We start from the raw sequence: 27,691 nt of genomic DNA, 5'->3' as shown, positions 1-27,691 counted from the left end.
GGTTCGAATTTAATGAAAAAGGGACTAGTAAATTTTGCTTCTAAGTCCAAGGAAAAGGCAAAGAAAGTGTGTTTTGGGGGCCTTGCTGGGCAAAAAAAAAAAAAAAAAAGACCCTGAAGATAACTGAAGTCAACATATGAATATCAAGTTGAAAAACAATGCATCCATAAAAATATTAAAAACATGAATTACCTAGGAGTTCCTGTCATGGCTCAGTGGGTAACGAACTGGACTAGTGACCATGAGGTTGTGGTTCGATCCCTGGCCTTGCTCAGTGGGTTAAGGATCCGGCATTGCCATGAGCTATGGTGTATGTGGCAGACGTGGCTTGGATCTGGCATTGCTGTGGCTGTGGTGTAGGCCAGCGGCTACAACTCTGATTCGACCCCTAGCCTGGGAACCTCCATACACCACGGATACGGCCCTTTAAAAAAAAAAAAAAAAAAAAAAAAAAAATCCATGAAATACCTAGGTGTCAACTTAACTAAATATGTGCAAACCGTGTATACTAAAAATTATAAAATAGCTGAAAGAGATGTAAAAGATCTAAATCAATGGAGCCAGGCCATGTACATGAATTAGAAGACTGAAACAGTTAATATATCAGTTTTATTCAAATTGACCTATAGAATCAATATAATCTCAATCAAAATATTTAAAAGCTTATTTTTGTATACATTACCAAGCTGACTCTAAAAAAAAATTTGTTTTTGGCTGCCCCACAGCATATGGAGTTCTCAAGCCAGGGTTCAAATCCCACCTGCAGTTTTAACCAACTGCAGCAACCCTGGATCCTTTACCCACTATGCCAGTTGGAGACTGAACCTGTGCCCTGGCGATACTGAGACTCTGCTGATCCTGTTGTACCACAGAGGGAACTCTGGATTCTAAAATTTATAGCAAATACAATGGACCTAGTATAGCTAAAACAATTTCAAAAGGAAGAATACAAAAGGAAATTTACTCTACCTGATTTTAAGGCTTATTGTAACGATAGTAACCAAGATAGTGTAGTATAGAGTCTAGAAAAAGACACACGAATATATTACCAATTGATGTTTTTAGTCAGGTTTACTTCATTTTTTCTTCACAATGGTGACACATTTATTCAATGGGGGAAATAATATTTTCAAACAAATGGTGCTGGAACGACTGGATAGTCATCATAGAAAAAAAAAAAGAAACTTGACCCTTTACACCACATGCAAATTTTAACTCAAAATGGATCACAGAACTAAATGTAAAAGTTAAATTTCTAGAGGAGAACACAGGAGAAAACTTTAGGACCTTGGGGTGGGCAAAGATTTCTTAGGACACAAAAAGCATGGACCATAAAGAAATAATTGACAAACTCTGCTCTTTGAAAGATATCATCAAGGACATAAAAAGTCAAGCCGTGAACGGGGATAAAATATTTGGAATACATATATCTGACAAAAGACTTGTATCTAGAATATATAAAGACTTTAAAAAAATTTTTTTTGTGTTGCTTTAGGGCTGTACCCCTGGCACATGGAGGTTCCCAAGCTAGGGGTCAAATCCGAGCTGTAGCTGCTAGCCTACACCACAGCCACAGCAACACCAGATCCGAGCCACCTCTGCAACCTACACCATAGCTCATGGCAACGCCAGATCCTTAACCCACTGAGCGAGGTCAGGGTCAGGGATCGAACCCACGTCCTCATGGATACTAGTGAGATTTGTTAACCGATAAGCTGAGCCATGATGGAAACTCCTAGAATATATAAAGACTTCAAACAACTAAATAACAGGACAAACAACTCATTAGCAAATGATTTGAACAGATTATTTCACAAAATATGTGCAAATTAGCACATGAAAAGATGTTCAACATCACAATCCCTGGGGAAATACAAATCGTGGTTTTGCACAATGAACAATGAAATGTCATTACACACCCACTCTAATGGCTAAAACTAAAAAGACCGACAGTACCAAGTGCCGACAAGGATGCGGAGAAACTGCATCTCATATGCTGCCGGTGAGAATATAAAGTGGTACAATCATTCTGGAAAACTATTTAGCAGTTCTGATAAAGTTAAACCTACTCTAAGACCCAGGAAGTCCATTCCTAAGTGTTTATCCAAGAGAAATGAAAACGTTCTGTCCACAAGGAGATTTGTTCAAGAATTTTCTCTTGATTGATTGATTGATCTAATTAAAGTACAGTTGATTTATAATGTTCTGCCAGTTTCTGCTGTGATGACCTACGCCAGATCCTTCACCCACTGATCCAGGCCAGGGATCGAACCTGCACCTCCACAGTGACCCGAGCTGCTACAGTTGGATTCTTACCTCACTGTGCCATCGGGAACTCCAAACAGTGCATTTTATTGTATGTAAATTATACCTTAATGAAGTCCATTTTAAAAAAACTCCTTAGAAAAAGAGAGTTTAGTAAGATAGCCAATTATAAAATACACAGAATGATTATACAAAAATGAATAGCTAGTTATCAGATACAATGGAAGATTCCTTTCACAAAATCGTTAAAATTAAAAAACTTTTGGCTACTCCTGTGACATGTGGAAGTTCCTGGGACAGGGACAGACTCAGCACCACAGCAGGGACACAAGCTACAGCAGTGACAACGTCGAATCCTTAACCCATTGAGCCACCAAGGAATTCCTAAATTAAATATTTTAACAAGTGGGATGGAAATCCTGTGAAATCAGATTGTTATGATCATTATACAACAACAGATGTGATAAATTCATTTGAGTAATAAAAAAATAAAAATTAAAAAATTAAAAAATAAATATCTTAAGAAATACGCAGGAACTTTATGAAGAACATGATAGAACTCTGTAATGAGGATCATAAAAGAACTTGAATAAATAGACTATTGCCTTAGCTTCCTCAATGGTCTCTGCTTTTACAGGGGGATCTGCTAAAATATGTCAGATCATACCATTCCTCTGTTGGAAACTTCCAAAGGCTTCCCTCTCAGAAAGCAATCCAAAACCTTTGCCTTGGTCTTAAAAGGGCTGCAAGATCTTTTTCCAACCTTCTATCCCCACCCCCCGACCCCACTTAAAAGGGCTGCAAGATCTTTTTCCAACCTTCTATCCCCACCCCCCGACCCCACCAGTGCTACGCTCATTGGTTTTGATGTTTCCTCCAGATCTTCACAAAACTTGTTCCTCTACTTTTTTTTTTTTTTTTTTTGCTATTTCTTGGGCCGCTCCCTCGGCATATGGAGGTTCCCAGGCTAGGGGTCCAATCGGAGCTGTAGTCTCCAGCCTACGCCAGAGCCACAGCAACGCAGGATCCGAGCCGAGTCTGCAACCTACACCACAGCTCACGGCAATGCCGGATCGTTAACCCACTGAGCAAGGGCAGGGACCGAACCTGCAACCTCATGGTTCCTAGTCGGATTCGTTCACCACTGTGCCACGACGGGAACTCCCCCTCTACTTTATATAAGTCTTTCCTTCAGTGTCACTTCATCAGAGGTCATCCTGACAACTCCATCTTTCGTAGGGGGAGTTTCAGTGGATCGCTATGGCCAAATAGCTGTTGTCATAGAAACTACATCCTAGGAGGCACAGTTTAGAAACCAGGGAAAGGATTAAAGGAAACATGATCGTTGTCTTCCTGGAGTTCCCGTCATGGCGCAGTGGTTAATGAATCCGACTAGGAACCATGAGGTTGCGGGTTCGATCCCTGGCCTTGCTCAGTGGGTTGGGGATCCTGCGTTGCCGCGAGCAATAGTGTAGGTCACAGATGCAGATCGGATCCCGCGTTGCTGTGGCTGTGGTGTAGGCCGGCAGCAACAGCTCTGATTAGAGCCCTAGCTGGGGAACCTCCATATGCCATAGGAGCAGCCCTAGAAAAGGCAAAAAGACAAAAATAAATAAATAAATTAAATTAAAAAATAATAATAATAACTAAAACTGTGATGCTGATAATAATGAGAAAACCAGTGAAGTATATCAGAAAATCCAGAAATGTATCCCAATATATGAGGGAATTTAATATATGATGAACCTGTGGTGAAGAAATGAGCAGTTTACTGGGCATTGGGACAATTTTTACTTTTCTGGAAATAAAAATTAAGCTGGATTTCCCACCTCTCACTTTGCATCAGGATAAGCTCCATATGGACCAAAGACAGAAGTGTGAAAACAAGGCCATAAAGGTGCTGGGAGAAAACAGGGAAGACTTTATAAACTCGAAGTGGGAAAGGCCTTTACAACCATGACTCAAAATACAAAAGCCATAAAAATAAAAGATTGGTACGTTTGATTACGTAATGATACAACAAAATTCTGTATGACAAAAAATACCACAAGCAAAGGCAAAAGACAAACAACAACATGGTAAAAACATCTATTAGAGAAAAGGGTAATCTTCCTAATATGTTACAAATCTCTAAGAAATTGGCAAGAAAAGAACAATAACCTAAGACAAAATAAGACAGAAGAGGAGTTCCCACTGCGGCACAGTGGGTTAGTGATCAGGCTTGTCTCTGTGGAGCTGCCAGTTTGACCCCCAGCCAGGATCCAGCATTGCTGCAGCTGTGGTGTAGGTTGTAGCTCCAGCTCAGATTCAGTCCCTGGCCTGGGCATTTCCATATGCCATGGGGGCAGCCAAAAAAGAACAAGACAGAGTACAGTTCACAGATAAAGAAATACAAATGACCCTTAACATATGAAAGGATGTCCAACCTTACCCATGAAAATATAAATGCAGGAGTTCCCATTGTAGCACAGCAGAAACGAATCCGACTAGGAACCATGAGGATGTGGGTTCGATCCCTGGCCTTGCTCAGTGGGCTAAGGATCCAACATTGCTGTGAGCTGTAGTGTAGGTTGAAAATGCAGCTCAGATCCTGTGTTGCTGTGGCATAGGCTGGTAGCTGTAGCTCCTATTCAACCCCTAGCCTGGGAACTTCCATATGCTGGGGGTATGGCCCTAAAAAGCCAAAAAAAAAAAAAAAAAAAAAGAGTTCCCGTCGTGGTGCAGTGGTTAACGAATCCGACTAGGAACCATGAGGTTGCGGGTTCGGTCCCTGCCCTTGCTCAGTGGGTTAACGATCCGGCGTTGCCGTGAGCTGTGGTGTAGGTTGCAGACTCGGCTCAGATCCCGCGTTGCTGTGGCTCTGGCGTAGGCTGGTGGCTACAGCTCCGATTCAACCCCTAGCCTGGGAGCCTCCATATGCTGCGGGAGCGGCCCAAGAAATAGCAACAACAACAAAAGACAAAAAGACAAAAAAAAAAAAAAGAAAAGAAAATATAAATGCAAATTTAAACTATACTGTTTCATTTTTTCCCTCTCAAATGAGCAAAAAAAATTTTTTTTATTTGATAATATTGATAAGACTGTGGGAAAGGAGGTACTTTTGATCTTTACAGGTAGGAATATAAATTCGTATGACCTCATGAAGAGCAATTTGGCCAAAACTCCCAAAATTAAGAATGCAGAAGTTCCTGGGTGGCTCAGCGGTAATGAACCCAACTAGTATCCATGAGGACACACGTTTGATCCCTGGCCTCACTTAGTGGGTTTAGGATCTGGCATTGCCTTGAGCTGTGGTGTAGGTGTCAGACGAAGCTCTGATCTGGTGTTGCTTGTGGCTGTGGTGTAGGCCAGCAGCTATAGCTCTAATTCGATCCCTAGCCTGGGAACTTCCATATGCTGTGGCTGCAGCCCTTAAGAGACAAAAAAAATTACGAATGCCTATATTCTCTGACCAAGCAATTTCACTTCTGGGAATCTATCCTACAGGCCCATAATCGAAGTGATACAGGTACAGAGACAGTTATTCACACCAGCGCTGTTTGTGATAGCGAAAGATTAGAAAAATGTCCATCAGCACCATTAAACTCCTAGAAGAGAACATAGGCGAAACACTCTCTGACATCAACCTAACAAATGTTTTCTTAGGTCAGTCTCCCAAGGCAACAGAAATTAAAGCAAAAATAAACCAATGGGATCTAATCAAACTGACAAGCTTTTGCACAGCAAAGGCAACCATAAAAAAAAAAAAAAAAAAAAAAAAAAACACACACAAAAGGACAACCTACAGAATGGGAGAAAATAGTTTCAAACCAACTGACAAGGGCTTAATCTCTAAAATATACAAACAACTTATACAACTCCACAGCAAAAAAACCCAACAACCCAATTGAAAAATGGGAAAAAGACCCAAATAGACATTTCTCCAAAGAAGATATACGGATGGCCAAAAAGCACATGAAAAAATGCTCAACGTCACTGATTATTAGAGAAATGCAAATCGAACTACTATGAGATACCACCTCACACCCATCAGAATGGCCATCTTTTTTTTTTTTTTTTGTCTTTTTAGGGCCACACCCACGACATATGGAAGTTCCCAGACTAGGAGTCTAATCAGAGCTGTAGCTGCTGGCCTACGCCACAGCCATAGCAATACTAGATCCTTAACCCACTGAATGAGGCCAGGGGTGGAACCCGAAACCTAATGGTTCCCAGTCAGATTCATTTCCACTGCACCACAAGGGGAACTCCCAGAATGGCCTCATTAATAAGTCCACATGCAACAAATGCTGGAGAGGGTGAGGAGAAAAGGGAACCCTCCTTCACTGTTGGTGGGAATGTAAATTGGTACAACCACTATGGAAAAGAGTATGGAGGTACCTCAGAAAATTAAATACAGAACTACCATATAACCCAGCAATCCCACTCTTGGGCATATATCCAGACAAAACTTTCCTTGAAAGAGACACATGCATTCGTATGTTCACTGCAGCACTATTCACAATAGCTAAGACATGGAAACAACCTAAATGTCCATTTCAGATGATTGGATTGAGAAGATGTGGTATATGTACACAATGGAATACCACTCAGCCATAAAAAAGAACAAAATAATGCCATTTGCGGCAACATGGATGGAACAAGAGACTATCATACTAAGTGAAGTAAGTCAGAAAAAGAAAGACAAATACCATCTATCACTTACATCTGGAATCTAATATACTGCACAAATGAACGTTTCCACAGAAAAGAAACTCATGGACTTAGAGAACAGACTTGTCGTTGCCAATGGGGAGGGAAAGGAAGTAGGATGGACTGGGAATTTGGGGTTAATAGATGCAAACTATTGCCTTTGGAATGGATAAGCAATGAGATCCTGCTGTATAGCACTGGGAACTCTATCTAGTCACTTATGATGGAGCGTGATGGAGGATAATGTGAGAAAAAGAATGTATATATGTATGTGTGACTGGTCACTTTGCTGTACAGTAGAAAATTGACAGAACACTGTAAACCAATTATAATGGAAAAAATAAAAATCATTAAAAAAAAAAGAAAAATGTCCATCAGTAGGAGAGGGCCATCATATGAAAAGATGGCCATGATACATTGATATATGACAATACATATAGCTAGGTTTTTTAAATAAAAAAAGCAAGGAGTAGAGACTGTATAATGCAAGGGGGAGGAGTTCCCGTCGTGGCTCAGTGGTTAATGAATCAGACTAGGAACCATGAGGTTGTAGGTTCGATCCCTGGCCTGGCTCAGTGGGTTAAGCATCTGGCGTTGCTGTGAGCTGTGGTGTAGGTCACAGACGCGGCTTGGATCCTGCATTGCTGTGGCTCTGGCATAGGCCAGCAGCTGTAGCTCTGATTAGACCTCTAGCCTGGGAACCTTCATATGCCACAGGTGTGGCCCTAGAAAAAGGCAAAAAAAAAAAAAGACACACACACACAAAAAACACAAGGGGGAAAGATAAGCATAAACTGGAAGGATTAACAAGAAACCCAGAATGGTGGTTGCCAATTGCAGGTGAGGTAGGATCCGGAGACAGAAGCAAAGATGGGAAGGAGACTTTATGCGTACATTTGTTTAATATTTGAGTTTTGAATCATATGAATATATTCAAAAATAAAATTTTTAAAGTATGTCAAACAAGTGGGTGAAATATTAACTATTTAGCCAGATCTATGTTGTAATTCAAGATTAAGAGATCATGGGACCTCTCAGACCTCTCAGAGTAATGATATCTGTGTGTACTTAAGTCAAGATTCATGTGCTACACGAACAAGTGACAAGATGACATTCCATTATGAAAGTCAAGAGGTTGTATTTCTTGAGGCGGGTAGAGAGAACAAACCAGGCTACTTCCAGATGAACAAACGACTACACTATTGCAACTGTCAGTCTGGTTACTGGCCTGAATACAGTGATGATAACAGACTGGGAAGAAAAAAAGATACAAAAGACTTGAATGGGAAGAAAATTCAGGGGTCTTGATGGCTAACTGAAAAATCCTAGAGTTCCCACTGTAGATCAGCAGGTTAAGAACCTGACTAGGGAGTTCCTCTCATGGTGCAGTGGAAACGAATCCGACTAGGAAGCATGGGGCTGTGGTTTCAATCCCTGGCTTCGCTCAGTGGGTTAAGGATCGGGCGTTGCCGTGAGCTGTGGTGAAGGTCGAAGACACGGCTCGGATCTGGCATTGCTGTGGCTGTGGTGTAGGCCAGCGGCTGTAGCTCCGATTCGACCCTAGCCTGGGAGACTCCATATGCCAAGGGTGTGGCCCTAAAAAGATAAAAGACCAAAAAAAAAAAAAAGAACCTGACTAGTATCCATGAGGATGTGGGTTCGATCCCTGGCGTCGCTCAGTGGGTTAAAGGATTCGGCATTGCCATGAGCTGCCCTATAGTTTGCAAATGCGGCTGTGCGTTACTGTGGCTGTGGTATAGACTGGCAGCTATAGCTCCAGTTCGACCCCTGGCTTGAAAATTTCCATACACCGCAGGTGCGGCCACTAAAAAAAAAAAAAAAAAAAAAAAAAAAAAAAAAAAAAAAAATCCTACTGCACCTGCCCAGAAATCCACGCTGCACGCACCCAGATCTTTCATAACTTTTATTTGATTTGCTTAATTGTACCAAAATTTACCACAATCTGTAATTGGCATGGGAAGGCCAGACAGACATAAAGAAAAGACAATGATTTTTATTTTTATTTTTTAATTTTTTTTGTCTTTTTGCTACTTCTTTGGGCCACTCCCGCGGCATATGGAGGTTCCCAGGCTAGGGGTTGAATCGGAGCTGTAGCCACCGGCCTACGCCAGAGGCACAGCAACGTGGGATCCGAGCCGCGTCTGCAACCTACACCACAGCTCACGGCAACGCCGGATCATTAACCCACTGAGCAAGGGCAGGGACCGAACCCGCAACCTCATGGTTCCTAGTCGGATTCGTTAACCACTGCGCCACAACGGGAACTCCAGACAGTGATTTTTAAAGCATAGGGGTTTAGCACTATCACAGACAGAAATTAGGAAGCCAGTTGGAAGAAAGCTAGGTTTCGAGAAAAAGCACCAATTTAAGTTTTAAGTACATCATTGTTGATGTGAGTGGGAAGTCAGGCACATCAAGCCGTGGTCACAGGGCCCCTGGAAATGCTCCTTGAAGTTCAGAGGGTAAGTCAGATCTGAAGGTAGAGATGTGGGAGATACAAGCAAACAGAGAGGAAGGGGCTCCAGAGAAACACAGGCTGCGGTGAGAACCCGGAGGACTGCCCACAGCTGTGGAGTGAGCTGGGGAAGAGAAGCCAGTGTTACAGACTGAGAATTACAGGGAGGATCAGGACGGCATGTGACATGTACCCTGAGGATAGGGAGCTTCAGGAAGCAGTGAAGGGATCCACACAGTGAGACATGAAAAGGCCACCAGCAATGCTAATAGTAGCAATAGGCATCGCCTCCTTAATCCCGACACACAACAACCTACTAGGTAGATGGTATTATTAGCCCCATTTTACAGAAGAGGGTATTAACCCAGACAGTGACTCCAAAGCTGCAGGATGTTAACTGATGAGCTATACGCTGCTTCACCACTGCTTTGGGGGGAGCTGGGAGACCAGAGTTCTGATGCCAGTCCTACCACTAAACTAGCTCTATGTCCACAGACAAGTAAGTACCTTCCTAGGCTTCATCTCCTCCTCACATTGAGGGGGTTGGTCTAGATAACCCCAGCTCTTACGTAATATGAGTCTTTAATTAAGGTAGAATGGAAGAGATGGACACACAAGAGAGGCAACGAATTAAAAATTTAACCATAAGAGTAAAGGGATTCCTGGCCAAGAAAATCAGAATGTTGAATGTTTTATACACTATACAGTGAGTTTTTCTCCCTCCCTTCCTTCTTCCCTTCCTCCCTTTTTTCGCTTTTTAGGGCTGCACTTGTAGAATATGGACGTTCTTAGGCTAGGGGTCAAAGCGGAGCTACAGCTGCCAGCCTACGCCACAGGCATGAGGGATCCGAGCCGCATCTGCAACCTACACCACAGCTCAAGCCAACGCTGGATCACCAACCCACTGAGTGAGGCCAGGGGTCAAACCTGCATCCTCACAGATACTAGTCAGGTTCATTTCAGCTGCACCACAAGGGGAGCTCCCCTTTCTTTTTTTTCTTTTTGGCTGCACCTGTAGCATATGGAAGTTTCCAAGCCAGGGATCAATGTTGAGCCACAGCAGTGACCTGAGCCACTGCAGTGACAACTGCTGGATCCTTAACCCACTGAGCCACAGGGGAACTCCTATACAGTGAATTTTCAAGCAATAAACCCAAACTCTGATATACAAAATCTATAATTGCAAAACTCTACTTCTTATCTATATATTTAAGTTAGATATAATACCAAGAATTAAAATTTTTCATACCTGGGAATTTATAAATGCTGCTCTTGAAACCCTGCTAAGTCGATTGAATGGAGTAAAAAGGGGAAGATTCCAAGTTAAACACAGTCTGTATATGAAGGCTTTTCCTGTAGAAAGAGAAAAGAGCTATTATAAAGAATTTTTGTAATAAGAGACAGAAACATTTGCTAAGGTACATAATATCTATTTATTTTTATTTTTAATGTTTTAGTCTTTTTAGGGCCACACCTGTGGCATGTGGACATTCCCAGGCTAGGGGTCAAATTAGAGTTGCAGCTCCCGGTCTACACCACCACAACCACAGCAACGTCAAATCTAAGTCTCGGCTATGACTTACACCACAGCTCTTGGGAATGCCAGACCCTTTAACCCACTGAGTGAGGCCAGGGATCCAACAGCATCCTCATGGCTACTAGTCGGATTCTAAACCCAATGAGCCACAACAGAAACTCCCAATAAATATTTACTTAAATAAATTATATGGGAACATTTATCAGGTATCATTTTTTAGCACAGATATTCTGGCACAGAAAATTAATGGGATCTATCTATCCATCTATTACCAGAACTTTAATATTAAAATGTGCAAGAGGAGTTCCCATCATGGCACAGGGGAACTGAATCCGACCAGGAACCATGAGTTTGCGGGTTTGCAAAAAAAAAACACTAAAAATCTTCAAGAAGAGATTTCCAAAATGAAAATATAGTATGGCAAATTGAAAGCAAATATATTTTTAACTTTGAAAGTAAAAATAATCTTCTCAAGACAACAGCTATTCAGGAGTTCCTGCCCTGGCACAGTGGGTTAAGAATCCAACTGCAGCATCTAGGGTCACATCAGAGGTTTGATCCCCAACCCTATGCAGTGGGCTAAAGGATCTGGTGTTGCTGCAGCTTCGGCTTTCATTCGATTCCTGGCCCCAAGAACTTCCATATGCCGGGGGTGCGGCCATTAAAAAAAAAAAAGACAACAGCTATTCAAAGACAAGCCAACAGATGAAATAGCAGGATAGCAACATATGTTCTACTACCCTTTTCCTGCAAGTGGCATCGACAGGATTTGCAAGAAAACCAAACAGAATAGTGTTAAGGATTCAACTTGAAAAATTAAACATTTCTTGGAGTTCCCATGTGGTTTGGCAGGTTAAGTATCTGGCATTGTCACTTCAGTGGCTGGATTGCTACTGTAGTGTGGGTTTAATACCTGCCAGGGGAACTTCCCCATGCTGCAGGTGCAGCCAAAAAAAAAAAAAAAAAGAAAAAGAAAAAGAAAACATTTCTTAAAAACGGTATGGTTAAGAGGGAAGTGAGAAAAAAAAGTCCTACTGTATATGTTCAGAAAGTCCCCCTGCAGTCACCCAGATCTTCTGTTTGATTTACCAGATTATATAAAAGTGTACCACAATTTGCAACAGCAGCTGTAACAACTCCTGTATTAAAAATATTTCAGGGAGTTCCCGCTGTGGCTCAGCAGTAACCAACCTGACCAGTATCTATGAGGATTCGGGTTTGATCCCTGGCCTCGATCAGTGGGTTAAGCCTAGCTGTGAGCTGTGGCGTAGGTCATAAATGTGGCTCGGATCTCCAGTTGTTGTGGCTGTGGTGTAAACCCGTTCCTGCAGCTCCAATTCAACCCCTAGCCTGGGAACCTCCATTATGCCATGGGTGCAGCCCTAAAAAGGAAAAAGAAAAAAGAAAAAAAAAGTTTCAGTTTCTATTATATTCCAAACCTTTTTCATTACCAAAAAAAAAAACACCAAAAATCTGTTCAACTATTTTGTTCACTGACCATGAAGTTTTGTTAATGTGGAGAGTATTACAGTTTTATGTCCATACAAGGGATTAATCTCCAAAATTTATAAACACCTTCTGCAGCTCCATACCAAGAAAACAAACAACCCCATCAAAAAATAGGCAGAAGATCTAAACAGACAGTTCTCCAAAGAAGACATACAGATGGCCAAAAAACACATGAAAAGATGTTCAACATCACTCATTATTAGAGAAATGAAAATCAAAACCACTCTGAGGTACCACCTTACACCAGCCAGAATGGCCATCATCCAAAAGTCTACAAACAGTAAGTGCTGGAGAGGGTGTGGAGAAAAGGGAACCCTATTACACTGTTGGTGGGATTGTAAACTGGTGCAACCACTGTGGAAAGCAGTATGGAGATTCCTCAAGAAACTAAAACTAGAACTACCATTTGATCCAGCAATCCCACTCCTGGGCATCTATCCAGAGAAAACCACAACTCGCAAAGACACATGTACTCTGATGTTCATTGCAGCACTGTTTTCAATAGCCAAGACCTGGAAACAACCTAAATGTCCATCAACAGAGGAGTGGATCAAGAAGATGTGGTACATATACACAATGGAATATTACTCAGCCATTAAAAGGAAAAAAATACCAGCATTTTTAGCAACATGGATGGACCTAGAAATTATCAAGCTAAGTGAAGTCAGCCATACACTGAGACACCAACACCAAATGCTTTCACTGACATGTGGAATCTGAAAAAAGGACAAACTGAACTTCTTTGCAGAACAGATGCTGACTCACAGACATTGAAAAACTTTTGGTCTCCGGAGGAGACAGTTTGGAGGGTGGGGGATGTGCTTGGGTTGTGGGATGGAAATCCTGTGCAACTGGATTGTGATGATCATTATACAACTACAGATGTGATAAATTCATTGAATTAAAAAAAGCTTTATGTTCATAGGCAGTGGAAAAAGGAATCTCATGCTTTTAAAATCAATTAAGCTAAGCCAAAATAATTTTTACTAAATTTAAAAAGTGAAATCACTTTTTAAAATAATACTTCTTTTTTTTTTTTTTTTTGCCTTTTCTGGGGCCGCACCCACGGCATATGGAGGTTTCCAGGCTAGGGGTCTAATTGGAGCTACAGCTGCTGGCCTACACCAGAGCCACAGCAACGCCAGATCCAAGCCTCATCTGTGACCTACACCACAGCTCAAGGCAACGCCAGATCCTTAACCCACTGAGCAAGACCAGGGATGGAACCTGCAACCTCATAGTTCCTAGTCGGATTCGTTAACCACTGAGCCATGACAGGAACTCCTACATTTTTTGATTATAAAAGTATTATATACTTACAAAAAAATTTAAAAATACAGGCCACTATAAAGAAGAAAACAGGAGTCCCCGTCCTGGCACAGCAGAAATGAATCCAACTAGGAATCATGAGGTTGCAGGTTCGATCTTTGGCCTCGCTCAGGCCAAGGATCGAACCCCTTGTTCAGTGGTGGGTTAAGGATCTGGCGTTGCCGTGAGCTGTGGTGTAGATTGCAGACACGGCTCGGATCCTGTGTGCTGTGGCTCTGGTGTAGGCTGGCGGCTACAGCTCTGATTCGACCCCTAGCCTGGGAACCTCCATATGCCGCAGGAGCAGCCCTAGAAAAGGCAAGACAAAAAAAGTAAATAAATAAAACAGTGACCTAGAAGTTTATAAAAAAATTTTTCTGAGCAGCAACCAAAAGAGAAAACAGCCAAGATGATCTGAGTGTTCCATAAAGTTTAATGTCATTTCCTCTTATGATTGGCAAAGTTTATTTTAAAAAAAAAAGGTCCCACAGTTTCTATAGCTGGGAAGAAGGGGAGAATTTTTTTTTTTTTTAAATAAAGGCACAGGAGTGCCTGTTGTGACTCCAAGGTAACAAACCCAACTGGTATCCATGAGAATGAGGGTTCAATCTCTGGCCTTGCTCAGTGGGTTAAGGATCTGGCATTGATGTGAGCTGTGGTGTAGGTTGCAAAGACAGCTCGGATCCCGAGTTACCGTGGCTGTGGTGTAGGCAGCAGCTGCAGTTCCCTACCTAGCCTGGGAACCTCCATATGCCACACTTGTGGCCATGAAAAGCAAAAAATAAATAAATAAAATCTAAAAAATAAAATAAAGGGACAAAAAACAAGCTGAGAGCAAAAGGTGACAGAGCTGGGAAACAGCAAACCTAACAGTGAGTTATCAACACTTTATATCTGTTACTTTTTAAAGTATAGTAAGAACAGAATTGGTTATGAAAAGGATTTTAAGAAACACCCATAATTAAAACAGCAGGATCTCATTTAGGGGCAAACTAGGATTCTGTCTTTGGGGGAACAAAATAAACAGCTTTAGAGAACAACTCCTCACGACCCTAAAAGCTCATCTACTGCTAGTCCCGGTGAGCTAGAAGGGTCCTGTAAAGGTTATTCACTTTGATAGCTTTAATTTCACAGTTCCAACAATACTGCTTAAGGGCACTCACTAAGACTGTCCAGTATACTGGGTTGTGTACAATGGCAAGCAATATTTAATTCTGGAGTCTTTTTTTTTCTTATGTGGCCACACCCGTGGCACAGGGAAGTTCACAGGCTGGGAGTTGAAGCAGCGCAACCGCAGCAACCTGAGCCGCCGCACTGACAACACTGGATCCTCAACCCTCAAAGGGGCCACAAGAGAAAGCCTCTGTTTCAGGTTTTTGGGGGGTTTTTTGGGGGCCCCACCCACAGTATATGGAAGTTTCCAGGCTAGGAGTCGACAAATCGGAGCTGCAGCAGCCAGCCTACGCCACAGCCACAGCAGCCACAGCAAAACGGGATCTGAGCCGCATCTGTGACCCACACCACAGCTCATGACAACGTAGGATCCTTACCCCACTGAGCGAGGCCAGGGATCGCACCTGCATCCTCATGGATGCTAGTCAGATTCCTTTCCACTGAGCCACGACCAGAACTCCCGCTAGGGCTTTTTAAGAGAACTGACTTCTGCACATAGTCTGTGCCCAAACCAGTTTCCACAGGCTGATGAAACGTCATTTTTAGGGATGACCCTGGCAGAAATTAGTTAAGAGTAGATGTGTGAACTAACTCCCAGCATGCGTTCAAACCTCCTTGTGGAAAACTAAAAAGTTCTTCTCCCAGACTCCTTTTCAGTTAAGTTTCCCCATGTGAAAGGGAGTCCATCCATCAGAGTTCTGTGAGATTCGGAAGGCAGCAACGAGGCGGGAGCCATCTTTCTGCTGTTCTGGCTGTTAATGTTGGCAAGTACATTTATGGAAACATTGGGTTTTTCTGAAGCATTCCATGTCCAGAGTTTCACAGCTGTCAGAGAGACAAGTTTGGTAGATTCAGCTGTCACTAGTTGGTGGGTGTTGAGGGGCAGTTGCAGAATAGCAATTTCCTTTTTTTTTTTTTTTTTTTTTGTCTTTGCAGGGCATATGGAGGTTCCCGCTAGGGGTCTAATCAGAGCTGTAGCCGCTGGCCTAAGCCAGAGCCACAGCAACTCGGGATCCGAGCAGCATCTGTGACCTACACTATTGCTCACGGCAACGCCGGATCCTTAATCCACTGAGCAAGGCCAAGGATCAAACCCAAAACCTCATGGTTCCTTGTCAGATTCATTAACCACTGAGCCATGATGGAAACTCCAGAATAGCAATTTCTTGACCCTTGAGTTGCACCAAGCAATGTCATCTGGAACTCAGAAGGGCTAGTGGTGGCCTCCTGATTCCCTCCTCTTGAGGGTCTGTTTGGCAGTCTGCTCCTGGGAAAAATTTCTGAAGGCCTAGCCTGGAGCCCACTCCTCGTGGCCTTTCCAATGATTTTTGTGAGCACTTAGTTCCCTTTAGTAGACGAATTAAATCCTAGAGTGGTTTCTCTTTGCTGCAACTGGGCCCAGATGATATATTAGCCCATCAGATGCCTCAAAATGTAGGAAGAAGGGTGAGTAGTCTGTCTGTGAGTGAGCAGAGGGTACAGGCTCTGGAATCAGATTGCCTAGGTACAAATTCTGGCTCTGCCACACACTTACTGGATAACATAGGAAGTTAACCTTCTTGTGCCTCAGTTTCTTCATCTGTAAAATGTGACTAGTAATAATACCTATACCTTCTAGAATTATGGGACAGAGTAAATGAAAAGACAGTCTTAAATGCTTACAACAGTGGCTGTCTTATAATAAGCCCTTGAGAGATGTTAGCCATTATTATACTAATAATATTAATAGCATATGCTATTATCAGTTACGCAGACCACTTTAAAATGCTGCTTTAAAGAGTTCCTGTTGTGGCTCAGTGGTAACAAACTCGACTAATATCCATAAGGAGGAGAGTTCAACCATTGACCTCGCTCAGTGAGTTAAGGATCCGGAGTTGCCATGACCTGCAATGTGGTTATGGTGGAGGCTGGTAGCTGCAGCTCCAATTCAACCCCTAGCCTGGGAACTTCCATATGCCGAGGGTGCGGCCCTAAAAAGACCAAAACACAATAAACAAACAAAAGAAACCCCCCCAAAACACTGCTTCGACTGAGTAGAAAATGTAAACATTTTAGAATTTTATTACCACACATTTTCTTGTGGGCTGAAGAATGCTAACTTATACAAAAGTGGACACAAAAAATTTGTTCCATCATATCTGTATACCCAGAGAGAGTGATCATTTCAAAACTACAGTGTACCTGAGGAGAGCAAACCTCTACTCTAACTAGTCAACTAGTTCTTCTAACTAGTTATTCTAGACTTCACCCTAACAAACAGTTATTTTTTAGAAGCAATTTCTGCCATTTTCCCATTTCAAATGTTACCTCATCGATTATGCTTTATGAACAAGAGTGTTTGTTATTCAGATTTTTTGGGGTTCACTAAAATAAAACTGACAGGGAATTCCCTTGTGGCGAAGTGGGTTAAGGATATGGCACCGCCACTGCAGCAGCTTCGGTCGCTGCTGTGGCACGGGTTCAATCCCTAGCCTGGAGACTCCGTATGTTACAGGTGCAACACCCCGCCCATATATATATGACAAAACTGTGAGATATTTGAAGTGAACATTGTGGTAATTTGATATAATACACATTGTGAAAGGATTCCTCCCAGCTAGTTAGTTAAAATATGCAGCACCTCACATATTTATCTTTTTTTGTTGTTTGGTGAGAACATTTAGGTCTACTCCCTTAACAAGTTTCAATCATACAATACCGTGTTATCAACCACAGTTACCATGTTACACATTAGATCTCGGACCTTACTCATTTTACAGCTGGAAGTTTGTGCCTATTTTCCCATCCTCTAGTCCTTGACAACTACTTTTCTACTCTGTTTCTATGAATTTGGCTTTTTGTAAAAAAGATTCCACATATAAGTGATAATATGCAGTATTTGTCTTTCTCTGTCTGGCTTACTTCACTCAGCATAACATGCTCAGGCTCCATCCATGTTATCACAAGTGACAGGATTTCTTTTTTCTCGTGGCTAAATATTATTCCATTATGTCTAGACACACACACACACACACACACACACACACACACACACACACGCGCGCGCGCGCATCTTCTTTATCCATTCATCCATTAACCCACACTTAGGTTGTTTTGTTTTTTAAAATTTAGGTTGTTTTTAAAATGTTATCACAGAGACTTTATGAGAATGAGATCTGTACTCAATAAGATTTGCAATCTGAAAGTTTAAATTTTTAATATTTATGTCACGAGACACGTTTCTACAATATTTTCTTAGCCTCTTTGCTGAAAACTCCATCTTGTCCTGCTTTACTTTATCCCATCTTCCTGCTTGACAAACAGTCACAGTGCTGGTAAATGACTTAAGCTTAAGAACAAAGACCTAAAGGCATAAGCTATTCATAGGGTCAGCTGAATGAGGACATACTGCGTTGGTCTAGGCACGCCGGACCTGTGCAGATGGGCACGCTGTTTGCACAAGCATGATATGTCCTCTAAGGAATAAGAGAAAGAGGAACCTCATGGCCATGTGGTTTAGGAGCGGAATGTGCATTAGCAAAGAGAACTAAGGTGAAAACCTAGGCACGCCCAGTTGCCCCAAATAGTCATGCCCTTTGCAGAAGCACAGTGAGGATTCTCTGGAATGCTATGCATAGATAGCTAACTCAAATGATTGTTATATGCCTAAAGGTCAGAGTAAAAGCTTAACCTTCTACCAGCTAAGTGGCTTTTAAAATAATAAAAAGAACTTATAAAATAGTAAACAAACCCTATATCCTCCACCCACAGCCCCTCCTCACTTGACATCCATCATCCTAAAAAGCACAATAAAAGCGGTGCGGTTTCTTGAGGCGTGCTCTTGGTCCCTGAGATTTTGAGTCCCCCGGTTCCCACCTTTACTTAAGATAAATGCCTCTGTGTCTTGTTTTATGTTAACTTTTTTCCTTAAGTTTCACAGCACTCGTTCTTCAGCCCCATCCTGCTGAGCTGGTCTCGGTATGTTTAGACTTAGAATACTATTCTAATATACATATTAAGATGGTCTTAGATAAAATTATGTCCCTGGTTTGGTTTGCAGGAGACTTCTGCTGATAAAAAATATACTGTAGGAGTTCCTGTCGTGGCTCAGTGGTTAACAATCCGACTAGGAACCAAGAGGTTGTGGGCTCAATCCCTGGCCTCACTCAGTGGGCTAAGGATCCTGTGTTGCCATGAGCTGTGGTGTAGGTCGCAGACTCGGCTTGGATCCCCTGTTGCTGTGGCTGTGGCAAAGGCCAGGGGCTACAGCTCTGATTAGACCCCTAGCCTGGGAACCTCCATACGCTGCAGGTGCGGCCATAGAAGGACAAAAAAAAAAAAAAAAAAAAAAATATATATATATATATATATATATATATATATATGTATATAGTAGATTTTTGAAATAAAGCTTCCCTCAAATACTCTGAAATTGTAAGAGCCTTATGTTGCACCTTATCCAACAATGCCAGTAAATAAAGGGACATGAAGCAAAGGGGTTAATATACCCTCAGTGGTTCAGATGATGCTAAGAGTCTAGGACTCAAAGCAGTAGATTTTCTGAAGGGTTAGAAAAATAAATGAAACAAAACAACTTCAAGAGTTCCCTGATAGGAGTTCCCGTCATGGCACAGTGGTTGACGAATCCCACTGGGAACCATGAGGTTGTGAGTTGGATCCCTGGCCTTGCTCAGTGGGTTGGGGATCCAGCGTTGCAGTGAGCGGTGGTGTAGGTTGCAGATGCGGCTCAGATCCTGCATTGCTGTGGCTGTGGCTGTGGCTGTGGTGTAGGCCGGTGGCTACAGCTCCGATTAGACCCCTACAGCTCCGATTAGACCCCTAGCCTGGGAACCTCCATATGCCACGGGAGCGGCCCTAGGGATGGCAAAAAGACAAAAAAAAAAAAAAAGAGTTCCCTGATAGTGCAGCAGGTTAAGGATCTGGCATTGTCACTGTAGTGGCTCAGGTCGCTGCTGTGGCATGGATTCAATCCCTGATCCGGGAACTTCTACATGCCATGGGCATGGCCAAAACAAACAAGAAAAAGCAACTTCATCTTTTGATGCAGTAATTACTTTTATGCTATGGGGTTTTCTTTTCTTTTTTCTTTTTTTGTCTTTTGTCTTTTTAGGGCCACACCAGAGGCATATGGACATTCCCAGGCTAGGGGTCGGATCAGTGCTGTAGCCGCTGGCCTACGCCTCAGCCACATCAACGTAGGATCCGAGCCACATCTGTGACCTACACCACAGCTCACGGCAATGCCAGATCCTTAACCCACTTAGCAAGGCCAGGGATTGAACCTGCGTCCTCATGGATACTAGTCAGGTTAGTTAACCACTGAGCCACAATGGGAACTCCACTTTTACACTGTTTTGAACTTCATATAGCTGTACATGTTTTCTTTTCCTATTTTATTCTTTTTTTTTTTTTTTTTTTTTTGCCACCCTGAGGCATGGAGTTCCAGGGCCAGGGATCAGATCTGAGCCACAGCTGTAATCTAAGCCGCAGCTGCAGCAACTCTGGATCCTTAACCCACGGTGCTGGACCAAGGATCAAACCAAGGATCAAACACTCCCAAGACGTCATAGATCCTGATATGCCACAGTGAGAACTCCTATTTTATTCTCTTTTTATAAGGCCAGATATTCAAGCTGAAATGTGAAAAGTATTCATTCGATACATATTTATTGAGTATCTGCTTTATGCCTGCCTATCCCTGGCCTTGGGAATAGAAAGATGATGACAAGAAGAGATCAGTGCTCTAGAACACCTCAATGTCTATCAGCAAAGTGAGAGAAGGAGAAAGAGAGAAAGAAAATACTCCTAGGAGGAGGAAACTAAAAACCAGAGAAGCAAATGACTTTACTTGGGAGTGTCCACAAAAATTTCCAAAAGGCAGTAACAGTCAAGTCTTGAAGGATAGGTAAAAGTTAATATATGAAGAACAGATCAAAGAGCATTCTATTTTATTTGTTTATTTATTTATTATGTCTTATTATGTCCCTGTTATGAGGGATTGAACCCTCATCCTCATGGATCCTAATCGGGTTCTTTACTGCTGAGCCATGATGGGAACTCCTCAAAGAGCATTCTAGACAGAAGCACCAAAGGCAAAGGCACAGACAGGTATTAAACTCCAGGACCTCTTAAAAATATATGTATATGCTATGGCTAGAGACTCAGGGTCTGTGAAGGGATAATGGAAGATGAACAGAGAAAAATATGTAGGTGCCAGATCCTGAAGCCCCTCCACTTTCCTAGGTTTGGGGCACTTTTGAAGGATTTTAAGAGAAGCAACATGGTAATAGGTCACCAGTGACTAGCTATGTGACTTTGTCAAGTGGCTTAACTTTTTTTTTCCCGGTCCCACCACAGCATGCAGAAGTTCCTGGGCCAGGGATCAAACATGAGCTACAGAAATGACCCAAGCCACAGCAGTGACAACACTAGGTCCTTAACTGGTAGGCCACCAGGGAACTCCCTCAAGTTACTTAACTCTAAGCATCAATTTCCTTTTTGTAAAATGGGGATATTGACTCTTAAGTGGCTCTAAGGAAGTCTGTTAAGAGGATTAGATAATAGGTAAGATAAATAGGATTGATAACAATAAGAAATTAAGATAAACAGCAAGAGCACATGAAGATATGTTTAACATTAGTAGTCATTAGGGAAGTGCAAGTAAAAATCACTAGATTTGACTTCACACTCACTAGTATGACTACCATAAATACTCACAATATTGTGTCACACTCACTAGTATGACTACCATAAATACACACAATATTGTGTTGCCAGGATGTGGAAAAATCAGAACCTTCATGTATTGCTGGTGGGAATGTAAGTGGTGCATCCACTTTGGAAGAGTCTGGCAGTTCCTAAGTGATTTTTTTTTGCTTTTTCAGGACCTCACTTGTGGAATATGGACATTCCCAGGCTAGGGGTTGAATCAGAGCTGCAGCTGCTGCCTACATCGCAGGCAGAGCAACGCAGGAGCTGAGCCATGTCCTCCACCTACACCACAGCAACGCCAGATCCTTAACCCACTGAGTGAGGCCAGGGATTGAACACACATCCTCACAGATAATAGTCGGGTTTGTTTCTGCTTAACCACAATGGAACTCCTCCTAAACAGAGTTACCACAGGACTCCACAGTTCCACTCCTAGGTATATGTTCAAAAGAAATGAAAACTTGTGTCCCCATTGAAACTTGTATACAAATATTTATAGCAGCATTATGGATAATAGCTGAAGAGTGGAAACAGCCCACATGTCCATCACCATTTGGGAAAAAGGATAAACAAAATGTGCTATATCCATACAATGGACTGTTATTCAGCCATAAAAAGGAATGAAGAACTGAGTACCTGCTATACATGGATGAACTTTAAAAACCTCAAGCTAAGTTAAAGAAGCCAGGCACAAAAGACCATATACCTTATGATTTCATTTATATGAAATGTCCAGAATAGGCAGATGATAGGGACAGAGAGTAGATTAGTGGTTGTCAGGGGCTAGGGAGATTCAGAAATGGAGTATGAATATTAATAGGTATGGTATTTCTTCTTTTTTGTTCTTTTTTACGATGCATCTGCAGCACATGGGAGTTCTCAGGCTAGGAGTCAAATCAGAGCTGGAGCTGCTGGCCTATACCACAGCCACAGCAACACAGGATCCAAGCCACATCTGTGATCTACACTGCAGTTTACAGCAACACTGGATCTTTAACCCAGTATGCAAGGCCAGGGACTGAACCCACATCCTCATGGACACCATGTCAGATTCTCAACCTGCTGAGCCACAATCTCTGGGTATGGGATTTCTTTCTTTTTCTTTTTTTTTTTTGTCTTTTTACCATTTCTTGGGCCGCTCCCACGGCATATGGAGGTTCCCAGGCTAGGGGTCAAATCGGAGCTGTAGCTGTCAGCCTACGCCAGAGTCACAGCAACGTGGGATCCGAGCCGCATCTGCGACCTACACCACTGCTCACAGCAAAGCCGGATCGTTAACCCACTGAGCAAGGCCAGGGATCAAACCGGCAACCTCATGGTTCCTAGTCGGATTCGTTAACCACTGCGCCACGACGGGAACTCCACTGGGTATGGGATTTCTTTATGCAGTGGTGAAAATGTTCTGGAATTTGAGGGTGGTGATGGTTGCACAACTGTGTGAGTACACTAAAAAACACTGAATTATACACTTTAAAAGGGTGAATTTGGGGAAGTTCCTTTGTAGCACAGTTAAGGATTCAGTGTTGCTACAGCTGTGGTGCAGGCTACAACTTTGGCACAGGTTTGATCCCCAGCCCAGGAAATTTCACATGCTGCAGGTGCAGCCAAAATAAAGGTGAACTTTATGGTATATGGGTTATTATCTTAATAAAAAGAAATAGCTAATATTTGACTGTTTACTAGGCACTGTACTCAACACTTTATACTCATCTTTTTTTTTTTTTTGCCTTTTCTAGGGCCATACCCACATCATATGGAGGTTCCCAGGCTAGGGGTCTAATCAGAGCTGTAGCTGCTGGCCTACACCACAGCCACAGCAATGAGGGATCCGAGCTGTGTCTGCGACCTATGCCACAGCTCACGGCAATGCCGAATCCTTAACCCACTGAGCAAGGCCAGGGATCGAACCCGCAACTTCATGGTTCCTAGTCGGATTCGTTAACCACTGAGCCATGACGGGAACTCCCAATACTCATTAGCTTATTTCAGTCCTCACAATAACCTCATGAGGTAAGTGCTACTCTGATTCACATGGTTTAGATCAAGAAATGGAGGCACAGGAGTTCCCATGTGGCTCAGTGGTTTAGGTATGTGGTATTGTCACTGCAGTGGTTCAGGTTTGATCCCTAGCCTGGGCACTTCCAAATGCTGCAGGTTCTGAAAAAAAAAAAAAAAAAAAAAAAAAAAAAGAAAGAAAGAAAGAAAAGAAAAAAGAAATGAAGGCACAGAGAAAAGAAAATCTTCTCTAAGACTGCAAAAGGAGCAAGTGAACAGAGATTGAAATTCAGTGACTGACCCTGAACCAGCACTCCTAATTCTTACACTTTTCTTCTGACCATGATATATGCAAAATGCCCAACATAATTAGCAGCATGAAGCTGGGGCTCAATAAATATTAGGTATGATTATTATGATGATCCAACTTGTATACCCAGAAGAAAACCCGAGACAGCATGGAGAAAAAGAAACAGCGGGAGAGGCAGGGCCAGGGAGACCAATTTAAAGGCTTAATGCAGTTGTCAAAGCAAGAAATGGTGACGAACTGAATTGAGAGAGTGGAGACAGAGTGAATAACAGAAGGGATAACAGGAACTTTTCCAAGAAAATAGGAATTGTCAGAGTTCCCGTCATGGCACAGCAGTTAACGAATCAGACTAGGAACCATGAGATTGTGGGTTCGGTCCCTGGCCTCGCTCAGTGGATTAAGGATCTGGCGTTGCCGTGAGCTGTGGTGTAGGTTGCACACGGCTCAGATCCCACACTGCTGTGGCTCTGGTGTAGGCCGGTGGCTATAGCTCTGGTTAGACCCCTAGCCTGGGAACCACCATATGCCATGGGAGCAGCTCAAGAAAAGACAAAAAAAGAAAAAAAGAAAGAAAATAGGAATTGTCCTATAAATTAGGGTTAGCTACAACTTATAGTATTTATGCCTACAAAGCATTAACATAACTTGCATTCATAATTGTACTCTTTTTTTTTTTGCCTTTTAGGGCTGTACCCATGGCATGTGGAAGTTCCCAGACCAGGGGTCGAATCAGAGCTGAGGCTGCCAGGCTACACCACAGCCATCGCAACTCAGGATCCAAGACTTGTCTGCCACCTACACAACAGTTCAAGGCAACACCAGATCCTTAACCCATTGAGCGAGGCCAGGGATCAAACTCACGTCCTCATGGATACTAGTCAGGTTTGTTTCTGCTGAGCCACACAGGGAATTCCCACATAATTGTACTCTTGAGTCATCAGGAAAGGTTTAAGTTATTCTCAAAATATGTGACTAAGTCATGAAAATGGGTAAAATGTTTCAATTTTTCTTTTCAGTAGATTGACTTTGTAAGTTGAAACAGCAAGTTATACTAGTTCATGTAAACAGTCAGTTCAATTTGCAGAGTTCCCGTGGCTCAGAGGATTAAGGATCTGGCGTTGTCAATACTATGGCTCTGGTTACAGCTGTGGCATGGGTTCAATCCCTGACCCAGGAATTTCCGCATGTCCTAGCCACAGCCAAAAGAAAAAAAATTGGGGAGTTCCCGTGTGGCTCAACAGGTTAAGGATCCAGAGTAGTCACTGCAGAGGTGTGGGTTCAATCCCTAGCCTGGGAAATTCTGCATGCTGCTGGCATGGCCAAATTTTTTTTTTTTTACTTTTTAGGGTCGATCTTGCAGCATATGGAAGTTGGCAGGCTACGGGTCAAATCGGAGCTACAACTGCCATCTTATGCCACAGCCACAGCAACTCAGGATCCGAGCGAGCCATGTCAACGACCTGCACCATAGCTCACGGCAACACCAGATCCCCGATCCACTAATCGAGGCCAGGGATTGAACCCACATCCTCATGGATACCAGTCAGATTCGTTTCCACCACGGCACAACGGGAACTCCAACCCCGGAAAGATTTAGAACTAAGTATAAAACTGTTTAAGAAAATCAAAGCAGTATTTGGGCAAATCTCAATGAAAAGATGGCATTTAAAGAAAAATCCAGGAGTTCCCACTGTGGTACAGCAGGTTATGGATCTGGCACTGTCTCTGAGGCAGTACAGGCTTGATCCCCAGCCTGGTTCATTGGGTTAAGAATCTGGTGTTGATGCAGCTGTGGCTCAGATTCAGTCCCTGGCCCGGGAAATTCCATGTGCTGTGGATGCCAAAAAGAAAAAAAAAAAAAAAGGAAAAGAAATTTTTTAATTAAAAAAATAAAGTCTAGAGAGTTCCCTGGTGGTTTAGTAGTTAGGATGTGGTGCTTTCACTGCTGTGGCTTGAGTTCCATCCCTGGTCTGGGAACTGAGATCCCACATCAAGCTGCAGGCTGGGGCCAAAGAAAAGAAAAAAAAAAAAAAAAAGGGTCCAAAGGAGGACAAAGAGTCAGTCAGGCATCTGGGGGAAGGGTGTTCCAGGCAGATGTAACAGCAAGTGCAAAGGCTCTGAGGTGAAGCAGGCAAAGAAGACTGGAGGAACATTAAGGAGGGCTGGGGCAGGTAGGACATCATGGGACCAGTTTCTACAAGGCCTTACAGACTATTTAGGGGCCTCCGACTTTTGGTCTGAGTAAAATGGGGAGCCACTGAAGATGGGGAGCCACTGACCAATTCTGAGCAAAGAGGTGACAAAGACTTCCCTCAAGGGGATGAAAAAACTTGCACCAAATCTTTTAAATCTGATAAACATGTAGTTAGGTCACTGAAAGGGTTGAACCTATTAGACAGAAATTCCATTTGATCTAGAAAATAAGATTTAAATGATATAGGAGGAAACAAGTATTGCCCTATCTTACAAAGTTTTTCCTGGGCTCAAATCACTATCAACAGCAAAGCTGGTAATTTCAAGGCCCTGAGAAAAGGTCTAGCAGAGTGCCTTCTTTACCGGGTCGGAAATTTACATGATGTGGAAAAGGTCAAGACGATGCCTCCTACTAACATTTTAGAGCCATGTCCGTTTAGCCAAGACCGGCAGGTTGGATCCTCACTTCCCATTAACATCTTGTGTGGTCAGGGGGCTCCTGGGAATAAAGACATCTGATCTCTGGTTATAGCAAAGGGCTCTTGCTCCAGGGGCCTCACAAACCCAGCCATACCCAGGGCTTGGGGAAGGTTACAGAAAGGAAGATTGAGCTGGGGTTCTTCTGCTGAGGATTTTAGATTTGCTTCTGATACAAATCAGTTAACGTTTTCAGAGCAGGGAAGCAATATGAGTTGCTTACTGGAAAGCTCTGGAGGTGACTTTAGGAGGAAATGAAGAGCTAGAGCAGGAGGCAAGGGCATTGGAAGGCTGCCACCTCTCACCTCCTGGCTTAAAGCTTAAATGCTTAATGTGTTTCCTCATCTAGAAAGTGAAATAATCCTCAGCCTGACTGGGTAGTTGTTTTATGTGATATAATTCATATAGGCGAAAGCACTCCATTTACTAAAGTTCTGCAAATAAAAACATTTATCAAGAATAGAAGTAAAACTGATGTGTGGAGTTTAAAAGCCCAATAGGTGAGAATCTGCGGCTTCCAAACACTCATTGGACTAAAACTAACACAATGTTACTTGTCTACCATATCTCAATTTAAAAGGAAAAAAAGGGGAGAAAAAAAAAAACAAAAAAACCACGCCTTTTAAAGATGTGGAGACTGGCTGGCTACTGGCACAATCAACAATAAATAAGCGCATGCGATGGAGAAGGGGCCAAACCACTAATTAACTTACAAGAGAGGCCGTCTGCATAGGTAGAAGGTGCGTACGTGTGGGTTCGGCATAAAATAATAATTATAGCTCAATATTTGTTAGGTATAGTAAGTCTGCCTTGGCTTCTCAGCCCGGATCTGTCACATCACCATATAAAACCAAAGGATGGAGGATGTACGCAGAAACTCGGACTACTGCCCAGCCAGCCACCTACCCGAGGAAGCGCCCGGAGCTGCAGGAGAGAAGCCCCGGACCTTGGCCACCCCACCCGGCGGGCCACCCATCACCCGCCGCGCAGCCCGAGCCCGGCTGGCTGCCGACCCTCCGGGAGTCCGCGCCGCCCGACGGCTCCA

The 27,691-nt window shown here is 42.8% G+C and overlaps 1 protein-coding gene across 2 annotated transcripts in view; it reads right to left on the bottom strand.

Annotated features, from left to right (window-relative positions):
• Nucleotides 1-27,691, bottom strand: part of ZBTB8A (zinc finger and BTB domain containing 8A) — a 40,610-nt gene that overhangs the window by 11,361 nt on the left and 1,558 nt on the right. Inside the window, exon 2 of one of the 2 annotated variants that reach the window (XM_003356289.4) lies at nucleotides 10,683-10,786. The exons of the other annotated variant lie outside the window; for it this stretch is intronic. The gene's annotated coding sequence lies outside the window, so the exon portion shown is untranslated. The remainder of the gene's footprint in view (nucleotides 1-10,682; nucleotides 10,787-27,691) is intronic. 2 annotated transcript variants of the gene reach the window in all.

This window comes from Sus scrofa, chromosome 6 (genome assembly GCF_000003025.6).
Source record: "Sus scrofa isolate TJ Tabasco breed Duroc chromosome 6, Sscrofa11.1, whole genome shotgun sequence".
In the NCBI taxonomy this organism is placed as follows: Eukaryota; Metazoa; Chordata; class Mammalia; order Artiodactyla; family Suidae; genus Sus; species Sus scrofa.
The sequence above is the reverse complement of the archived record's forward strand: the minus strand, read 5'-3'. Positions and strand labels throughout refer to the sequence as shown.